This window comes from Etheostoma spectabile, chromosome 6 (genome assembly GCF_008692095.1).
Source record: "Etheostoma spectabile isolate EspeVRDwgs_2016 chromosome 6, UIUC_Espe_1.0, whole genome shotgun sequence".
In the NCBI taxonomy this organism is placed as follows: Eukaryota; Metazoa; Chordata; class Actinopteri; order Perciformes; family Percidae; genus Etheostoma; species Etheostoma spectabile.
Window position 1 is genome coordinate 6,155,342 of NC_045738.1, and position 9,338 is coordinate 6,164,679.

Here is a 9,338-nt window from a genome sequence, read left to right on the forward strand (position 1 = left end):
TTAAGAGGCACAAAGGCACTCTAAAACCTGTCCTGTTAACTGCAGTTTAGCTAAGGGGAAGCTTGTACATGTAGCTGCAGCTACTCTTTGTTTCTTGCACCGATTGAGGTCGGGGTTTCTTTCAATATAAATTACTCCCATATTTATAGCAATCAAGATTAACATTAATAATTGTCCGGAATCTCCTTTAATGTTAATACTGATGTTAGCTCCGACATTTGCCACACGCCGCAGTACAACTCCCTCATTTGGTTAAGAGAAGTAAAGAGATACCTTTTGTCCCCATTGGAGATAAAAAATAATTGAACAGAGACAGGGATATGTAGACAGAAAGGGGGAAAATCCCACGCATATCCACCGGCAAATCACACCCTGGTCACACCTTTAACACAGTAACCTGGTCCTAAACACAACATAAACAAAAAAGGAGATCATCGTGGACTTGAGGAGATCCAAGCAGATCACACACCACCCACTTTATATAAATGGTGAAGAGGTGGCTATTAGGGGTGTGACGAGACGCTTACTCCACGAGACGAGACACATCACGAGATTGGGTTCACGAGAACGAACAAGACGAGATTTTAAAAAAAAAATTAAGAAATCCTTGATGAAATATATGAATGGAAAATTTTTTTTATTCAACTGAAAATCACAAAATGCAAAACAATTTAGGTGCTGTACACTGTTTATTTAAAAAAAATAACAGTATAAATAAAAAATGTGTAAATACAGAAAATAACACTTAAATGCAAACAGTAAGTGTATCAATAACCAAAGTACTGCTCTCTTAAAACTACAAGTGCAAACAGAAACAATTTTTTAAATTTTTTTTTAATGTTTTCGTCGCGGGGCAGTAGTTAGTAGAGAGCTGGTGGTGCTGTAAGTGTTTTTGCATAGTGCTCGTGTTAGCCCGTATACGCATTTTTTTCTTACAATGTTTACATATTGTGTCGTCTTGTCTGTCACTCTTTCGCCGTTTATCATTTCCGCAGGAAAACCAAATGTTGCCACACAAATGATTTAAAGTGGCAGGGGGATCTTCAATGTAATGTCCGCGCTCCATCACTCGACATCACAGCGCCTCACGAGACAACTTTTCACCTCGACAGAAATCTCGTCACTTTTTAATCTCGCATATCTCGTAAAACGAGATCTCGTCACACCCTTAGTGGCTATGGTAGACAACATCAAATTCCTAGGAATCCACATCTTCAAAGAACTCACATGGTCCCTCAGCACCTACCGCCTGGTTAAGAAAGCCCAACAGAGGATTTTCTTTCTCAAGAAAGTCCAACAAGCCGGTCCCCTCTCTCAGCTGCCGGTCAACTTTTATCGTAGCACAATAGAAAGCATCCTCTGTCAGTGTGCCACAGTGTGGAATACCAGCTGCACAGCAGGGAACAAAAAAGGACTTGGCCCTGGGTGGTGAAAAAGGCACAGAAGATTGTGAGAGCTGTGCTCCTGGACATTTATGCTGTCTGCTTACAGAGGACAACTAGTAGCATCAGCATGCATCCAGGACGCGTCTGTTTGTCCCAAAAACAACAACAACAACAAAAAGATACTGAACCATCAAAAACCCAGACTAACAGACTGAGGAACAGCTTCTTCCCCAGAGATGTAGCCTCCATGCTGGGTCAGTGAAATAGCTTACTGGCACACTTAAATGGAACAGGGACATTTTTTGCAATCATCTTTCAAATCCACCACCTCTTCCTTTTTGGACCCCTTGTATTGGACAACCACATCCATCTCCACACCGGTGCAACCACTGCACATATGCTAGCGACTAGGGCTGCACGATTAATCTAATTGCAATCACGATGTCACTCTGTGCGATTACATAACCACTACTTTTGTTTACTTCAATCGCAAAATGTTTGTAGCAAGTCTCAAAATGGTGGTATGCAACGTATTAACCCTTTAAAGACCAACCACATCTAGTCCAGCAGACAAGTATGCCTGGTAACTGGTTGAGTTCCCCTGTAACCTGGATCATGGTACTCGTCTAAAACCAACAGAATGGTACTGAAACGGCACAGGAGACTACTGAGGCCCCACTGAGGACTTCAATGATCAGCGCAGTTACTGTAAACACAAGTAATACTGTGTGTCTGCCAGACTGCCGCAGCACGTAAGGACTGGCAGTGCAGGCGCAGCTGCAGCAGCAGCGAGGAGGCAACCGTGGCGCGGTCGCCCGGAAAGACTCGTGTAGTGTCCCCTGCAGTCTTCACGTTGTAACACCCTTCTCGGCTGCCTTAAGAAGCTTGGTGTTCTCTTAACTCACTTTACATCGTTTTTGCTATCTCTGTCCCTCACACAGCCGCTACAAAACTCCAAAACCGTCACTCTCTGCGCTTCACCAGTCAGGCCCTGCTTTCACTCACTTGCCTGCTGTTCTCGCAAACACACAAAAGAGGACCATACTCAGCTCTCTACTGACTTGTACCACGTGAAGGTTCCACCTCGAAAATCTTCACTTCTGTGAAAAGGAGGACATATTTTGATAGGCATCCTGTCAAATTATGTTACCCACTGCAAGTCTGCAGAAATGGACTGATTCACACACTGTTTTGTAGGAGAGGTTGTTGGGAACGTAAGAGGAGTCCCCTGAGATAGTTTTGTGTGTGTACCAGCCCATTTCTGCAGAGTTAGAGTGGGGTAACAATTTGACAGTACGCCTATCAAAATATGTGACTGATCTGGCTGAAGAAACGGTGAACTGCAAGTTGAGTGAGTCCACCTGTTAACTGGAGTGATAACAGCTGTTTTGTAGTCATCTGATGGTTTGTGGTGACCTAACCTTCCCAAGTTCACCTGTTGATTGGGCAGCTTTTTGGTTGCAATCTCCTATAGCAATTATTTTCTTGTTAGCACTTCGGATAGCCTAACATCCGAACATTCCGATCTCCGGTTTGAACCGGTAGGTTGTCTGTTGATGAAAATAGACTATATTACGTTTATGGTGCGTTAGACTTTCAGTAAATAGATCTGCATTCAAATTTTAGTAAGTAGTTCATTTCTTTAGTAGCCCGTTCATATGTCTTTAGTCCTCTATGACCCTACGTCATTTGCGTACGTGCCTCATCAGTGTGTCAGTACAGCTCAGTATAGTCATAAGCCTCCCTTACAACAGCGCCCTTTAGAGTAACAAAATTTGACAAGTCCCAGAATTTGATGCAACACCTGCAAAACAGCAGACCTTTATTGCAACGCTATTGCAAAACTCTGTTAAAGGGGCTATAGGGAATGGTCTCCAGCCAGATTAAAACTAGGGGACGTTGCATTAAATAGACGTTAAGTGTGTACTGCACAGTAACTCATGGGTATCTGCTAGCAGCAAGATGTTCTATGCAGCTAAATACTATTAGACAATAAATTAATCCAATCTAAAATTGCATTTAGAAATGGCACACTCCTCCACTAAAACACAGGAACCATAGAGTTTTATTTTCGAGAAGATAAAAAAAAATAGCTTGCACTCTTTGCAGCTTATCAAACTACTCTTCCTCAGACATCTCACACTAATGCCTTACGGAACATACAGATCTAATCATGGTCCTGGATCCCCTGATACCCAGTCTGCTGCTGATTTTTTGAAAACCATATAATTGTTTGATAATTTCATACAGTGGGTACACAAAATGTCTTATCACAAGCAACAATTGCCAACAGCTTGTATCAAGGCAAATTACTATTTTGCGCTGCAGAAGCATAAATCAAAGAATGCTACCTATGAATTGTGCTATTTTACTAGTTTATATTAAGCATGTGCATAAAGGTGACATTTTAGAAGAGGTTTCTCACCAGTGACGCACTGTTCTCAACTTCAACTTTATAAAAAGTTTTAATACTACAGATTCCTGCTTCAATTCAGTTGGTATAATGTGTAGTAAGTGTGTTGGAATAACAAGTGGTAGTGCAACCTGCATGAATGGACAACAATCTGAGGTGGTGAAGAGTATGCTGGAAAAAGTCAGTGCAATGTGTCCCACAATGTTGGCCTTTGTAGGCCTGTTTTTGGGGCCTCCGACGCGGATTCAAGTGGTTGTCGGCATCGGCCGAACAGCCAATTCATCCGATTGGCTGTTCAGCTTGGAAACAAAAGTGAGGAAAACAACTGTAATAGGCACACCCATCTCATTTGATCAATCTAATACACAGAGCTGTCAAAACGGGTCAACGAATACGTCTGAATGTTCCTTATAAAAACACAAGTTTGAACTATTGGAATAACTATTTTTTGCACAAGTCCATAAGATAGCAAATCATAAAGCAAAATGCATACAACGATATACATTACTACTTGCTGGCATATTTATTCCAATGTAAAGATCTCTACATACCTACACATTTTAAAATAAATTAACATTAATAACCTAATATCCTACACTGTGATATTTAATATAAAGACCATAATAATAGACTTCTCTCTGCGACCTCTTCATTGCTAAACAAATAGCCCCGTAGCAAGCAAGCTAGCTTACCAGCCGGCCAGCCTCAAGAACTTAATGTTTAATTCACTCGCTCTTGTCAAATCTAAAGAAAGCACATTGTTAATCACCAGATGAGTGACATGTTTGTTTGGCTTATTTTACAGTAACCAATATAAGATGAAGGCATGTTGAGGGGAGGAAATTAACAAGCTAATGCTTGTTAAAGCTAACGAGCCAGTAGCCTGCCATTTGGTTGCTCCGCTTATGCTGTAGGGAGACTTCTTTGCTGAGAGAATGGATGATCTCACTGCATGCAACTGGATAACATGACGTCCAATCACAACAATACACAGGGTGAAGTATCCAAAGCCCCATATGCTTGGCTACCAGCGGATCTAACTGGTAGATTAAACTATCGGCATCTGTTTAGCTAGCCTCTTGCCCGCCTATATCAGATACACCAAAGTGATTGGTGCAGCATGGCTACAAGGGCATAGTTAATGAGCAACACCACTCAATGCCAGAGTAACTCGCTGAGCAATTCAAATAATGCTCTCGCAAGAACTTTGGGTTTCCAGGGTATGAAAACACCAGGCTGCTACAGCATAACCATAGAGACCTCTACACAAATCCAACTTGTCAGTTACAACTTGACTCAGCCAGACATTTCTCTTCTGAAGTGGATTGCGTAGTTCTGCAGTGTTTACACTGTATAAATTAGCCCCGTGGCTAAAAGATCCTATGAATTTCAGCCTGCATGCACATTTTCTCTTTCTTACTCAGGCCACACGCCCTTTTATATCATTTCAACAGTTTAAGGTATAGTCTCATGTGAGGTGTCATTGAACTCAGCAGAGAGTTCCTTCTTCATTGGTGATATTTTGGCCTGCCCCCTAAACTCAGAACACATTCCCTTTTATAACTGCTGACCCATTTAAGGTAGAGTCTTGGATGAGGTATGTTTGAACTCAGCAGGGAGTTTTTTGTGATTGGTAAAGGTTTACCCCAACCCCTATGCTTTGCCCATGCCCCCTTTAACTCCTAATTTTCACTAGGCGCGTCTGCGCTGCGTCTTGGGCGTGGGCCCCGCGAGTAATCGCTGCCATTCAAGTAAATGTTTGACGACATTGAACTACTTAATAAAATGCCCAGGAAGCGTATATGGTTTGACAATGCTTCTCTTGCCAAGGGATCATGGGATATGTTGTTTAAAAAAAGTTCTTCAAGTTCATTATTTTTTTTAATTTTTTTCTTCAAAGACGGAGAGAAAAAAAACTGACAAAAATTCTGGGTTTGGCTGTGGGTAGAAAATCAGAGACTATCCAAAAGGGGAGTGAGGGCCTTTAACACTCTTTTTCAACTTGTTATCCCTCTCTACCTGCAAGGCACCTTTAAGTGGTTTTTCCCCATGCAATAGCAGCACCCTCAGCTAAGACTTGACAGTGAATATGACAGAGGTGCACCATGCAAGAGAATGGAGTTGTTTATAGATTATTGGACAGATAGATCATATCAAAAAAGTGTCTTTAAGGTGACAACTTTTTCTTGTTTTAGTGCTTATTGCGCATATTATAAACCTTTTAAAGCAAATCAAGTCACACAAACAGAGCTGCCACAAGCCAGGGATGTATGAATAATTACCATGCAGCAGGTGAACATAACATTGCCAACTATTTTCTCTTGTAAACTTGTGTTTTGTTGTCTGTTATAATCTGGGTTTTCAAAAGGAAAAACAATGTATGACCACCTGCTCTTGACTTGATTGTGTTATTGTAAGATGCTGTTCTTTTAACCAGCCATGACGGATGACAGCAAACAAAAGGAAACTGTAAGATGCAATCAGATCGACAAAAACACAATCAGCTGCGGATAGGTTTGTGACTCTAGACACGTGTTACAGATTTATTTTACACTGACGTAACGTTAGGTTGTTGTTCAGGGTAAAGCTAACTAGCTACCCCAGTGACTAGCTAGCACAATGCTAGCTAGCACGGATAACCAACAGCTAATGACTCCTCTGCAGCTGGTCTTAAGCAGGACCCCTTACCAGATCAGTGCTCCGTGTAGTACGTGCGTGCTTCGCCGCCGGTTCCTTTGTGGTTTATCCGCTACATGGTCTGTGTTAAAATAATCACAAGCAAACAGACGTCGTCCAAAGACATTCCATGGTTTTCTTTGCCAGTACGCAGAGAAAGCAGCAGTCCTCTATCCCGATGGCTTCCGTCTTTCCTACAAAATATCGTCCGGAGATCCTTTTTCGGTCTGGATTGTGAGTCGATGGGGGTCGTTGAATCTAAAACCCAAGTGCTTTCCCTCACAACGTCGGCTACAGGGCTTGTTGTGCCTCGGGTAGCGGTGCTAGATGCAAATCCTCCACCATTATCTTCATTTGCGCATTTTTAGACAATGTGCCCGGAATTGTGCGTACGTTATACAACGGTTTGATTACAACCAATAACAAGGGGCAAGGACTCCGAGAGAGCCCGCCCCCGCATGTTCTATGGCTGACACAGCCAGAGCCTGAGGGGGCAGCTACACGAGTCTTTCCGGGCGACCGCGCCACGGTTGCCTCCTCGCTGCTGCTGCAGCTGCGCCTGCACTGCCAGTCCTTACGTGCTGCGGCAGTCTGGCAGACACACAGTATTACTTGTGTTTACAGTAACTGCGCTGATCATTGAAGTCCTCAGTGGGGCCTCAGTAGTCTCCTGTGCCGTTTCAGTACCATTCTGTTGGTTTTAGACGAGTACCATGATCCAGGTTACAGGGGAACTCAACCAGTTACCAGGCATACTTGTCTGCTGGACTAGATGTGGTTGGTCTTTAAAGGGTTAATACGTTGCATACCACCATTTTGAGACTTGCTACAAAATGGCGCCACCTCTACTGGTGCGCATTATTGCCAAATCCCTTTGGCTGAGGGGGCACATGAGAACCACTTCCAATGGAGAAAAATATATTGTTCATAAGAAGGAAAAAAAAAAAAACTTTATATTTGAAATAATGGGTGAGCAGGATCCTCCGAGAGTCTGTGACCAGACAATTGCTTTGCTTCTTCTAACTGGTGCATTTATGCACCCACAAGGTTTACCTCAGCATGTGCAGTTTATTGAGTAATTGATCCTAGGTCCCTGGATTTATTGTGCATTTCTGAATGTAAGTACATATACATCAAAATAGTTGCAAATGAATATGGGACCACTTTCTGACCAAGTCAGGCTGAATACACCTCTCAGCCTGCCATTGCAGGAGAAAAAAAGGGTCTACTGCCAGAACTGGTTAGATTAGTCTACTGCCTCTCTTGTAGGAGTCAGTTAACATCTCGCTGTTTGCAATAAAAAACAGGCCTGGATCATTTGAAACACTCAACCTGTATTTTATATCAGGATATTCTGCCTAAATAATTCTGTTAATATTTAGGTTATGATCTGGATCACTTTGTTGGGAGTTATTTTTTCACTGTTAACAAAACCAAGCACTGAAACCAGCGGAGCTCTTGACCCCAGAGGCTTAAGGTCCATATTGTAAAAACTGTACACTTAAATGGAACCCCAAGAAATGGTAGAAACACCACACTTTCCCCATACTGAAGCTCAAGCCTGCCTTCAGTATGCTTGTGGCTCGAAGGTTACAGGTTTAAATCAGGTTAGCTGTAAAATGCTGAATTTGTATGAAGAAGGAAACACTTTAAACTTGCAAGACAAAAACTCTGCGGTCATAAAGGGATGAGATGGTACAATAGTTCAGAGAAAACAGCACACATTTCCGGAGTCTCTTGAAAGGCCTTCATGGTGTTGCACTTGTTTCTACACACAAAAGGTGTCTGAAATAGGCCTAGTTGTGTGAAAAATGAAAAAAGAGAGCTTGGTAGAGAAGTTGGAATTCTTCTTTTTTTTTTTTTACCTCTGAACACTTGACCAAGTGATGTGAAAAGTGGGCATGGTTCAAGCCCCCAGGAGAAGTGCCAGGCTTTCAAGCCATATTTGACATAGTGGCAAAACAGTGAAATTACATTTTCCGGGGCTGTCACATTATGCCATTGGGTCCAAAATGACTTATCCCCATTAACTTACATGTTAGAGACTTCTGTAAACCAGTCAATACACTTTTGGAACATCACAACCCAAACAAAAGAGCCGCACAATTAAATAACTGTAGGCCTATCCCTGCATGTTGGCGGAGGGCTAAACCGGAAGTTAGCCATTGGCAATACTCAAGATCTGGGTAAATTTATGCAAGGAATCATTGTTCATTGTCAAAATCTGTGTTGCCCGTTCACAAACCTGTCCTTTTTTATGAATATTGACCACCACCATCAATTTCAAGTATTCTTATAGGCTTGAAATTTTACATTTGCGCTTGCATAAACTGGCGTAGACCTCCATAGTCATGCGCCATCTTGAAATACGTTAGCCGGTAAGGGACATACAGGCTATACTGGTCCGCCTTTCGCGTTTTCGACTCACAGCTGCTGCTAATGGGTATTGTCGCTTTCCAGCCCGGCAAGTTTAAAGAAGGAAACACGGAGGACCACTCGTATTCAGAATCCAAGAAAAAGAAAACGGATATTGAAATGAGCAGGAGACTGGCATCATCAAAAAAAAAAAAAAGAGTGAACATTGGAGCTGCTTTGTGCACACACCAACTAGTTAAATATCCTCCTGCGGTCTCTTTTTCGTTCTCTCTCCTTTCCTTCGTGTAGCGCGCGTGCCCGCTCGTGGTGTGAAGCGCGCACCCATGCCACTCTCTGACATGCACTCCAACACGGCTAATAGACGGCCTTTTGTACACTTTCGCTTTTTGAAGCGTGACGGCTAACGTAGCTTCGATACGTACTTTGAACTGTGTGGCGAGACAGAGTTGATTGCAATATATGATCTTTACTGTAGATTGGAGAAATTC

The 9,338-nt window shown here is 42.5% G+C and overlaps 1 protein-coding gene across 1 annotated transcript in view; it reads right to left on the reverse strand.

The window, feature by feature from the left end:
- Window positions 1-7,022, reverse strand: part of znf1035 (zinc finger protein 1035) — a 21,425-nt gene extending 14,403 nt beyond the window's left edge. The window contains exon 1 of the mRNA XM_032518254.1: window positions 6,487-7,022. The gene's annotated coding sequence lies outside the window, so the exon portion shown is untranslated. The remainder of the gene's footprint in view (window positions 1-6,486) is intronic.
- Window positions 7,023-9,338: the final 2,316 nt, after the last annotated feature.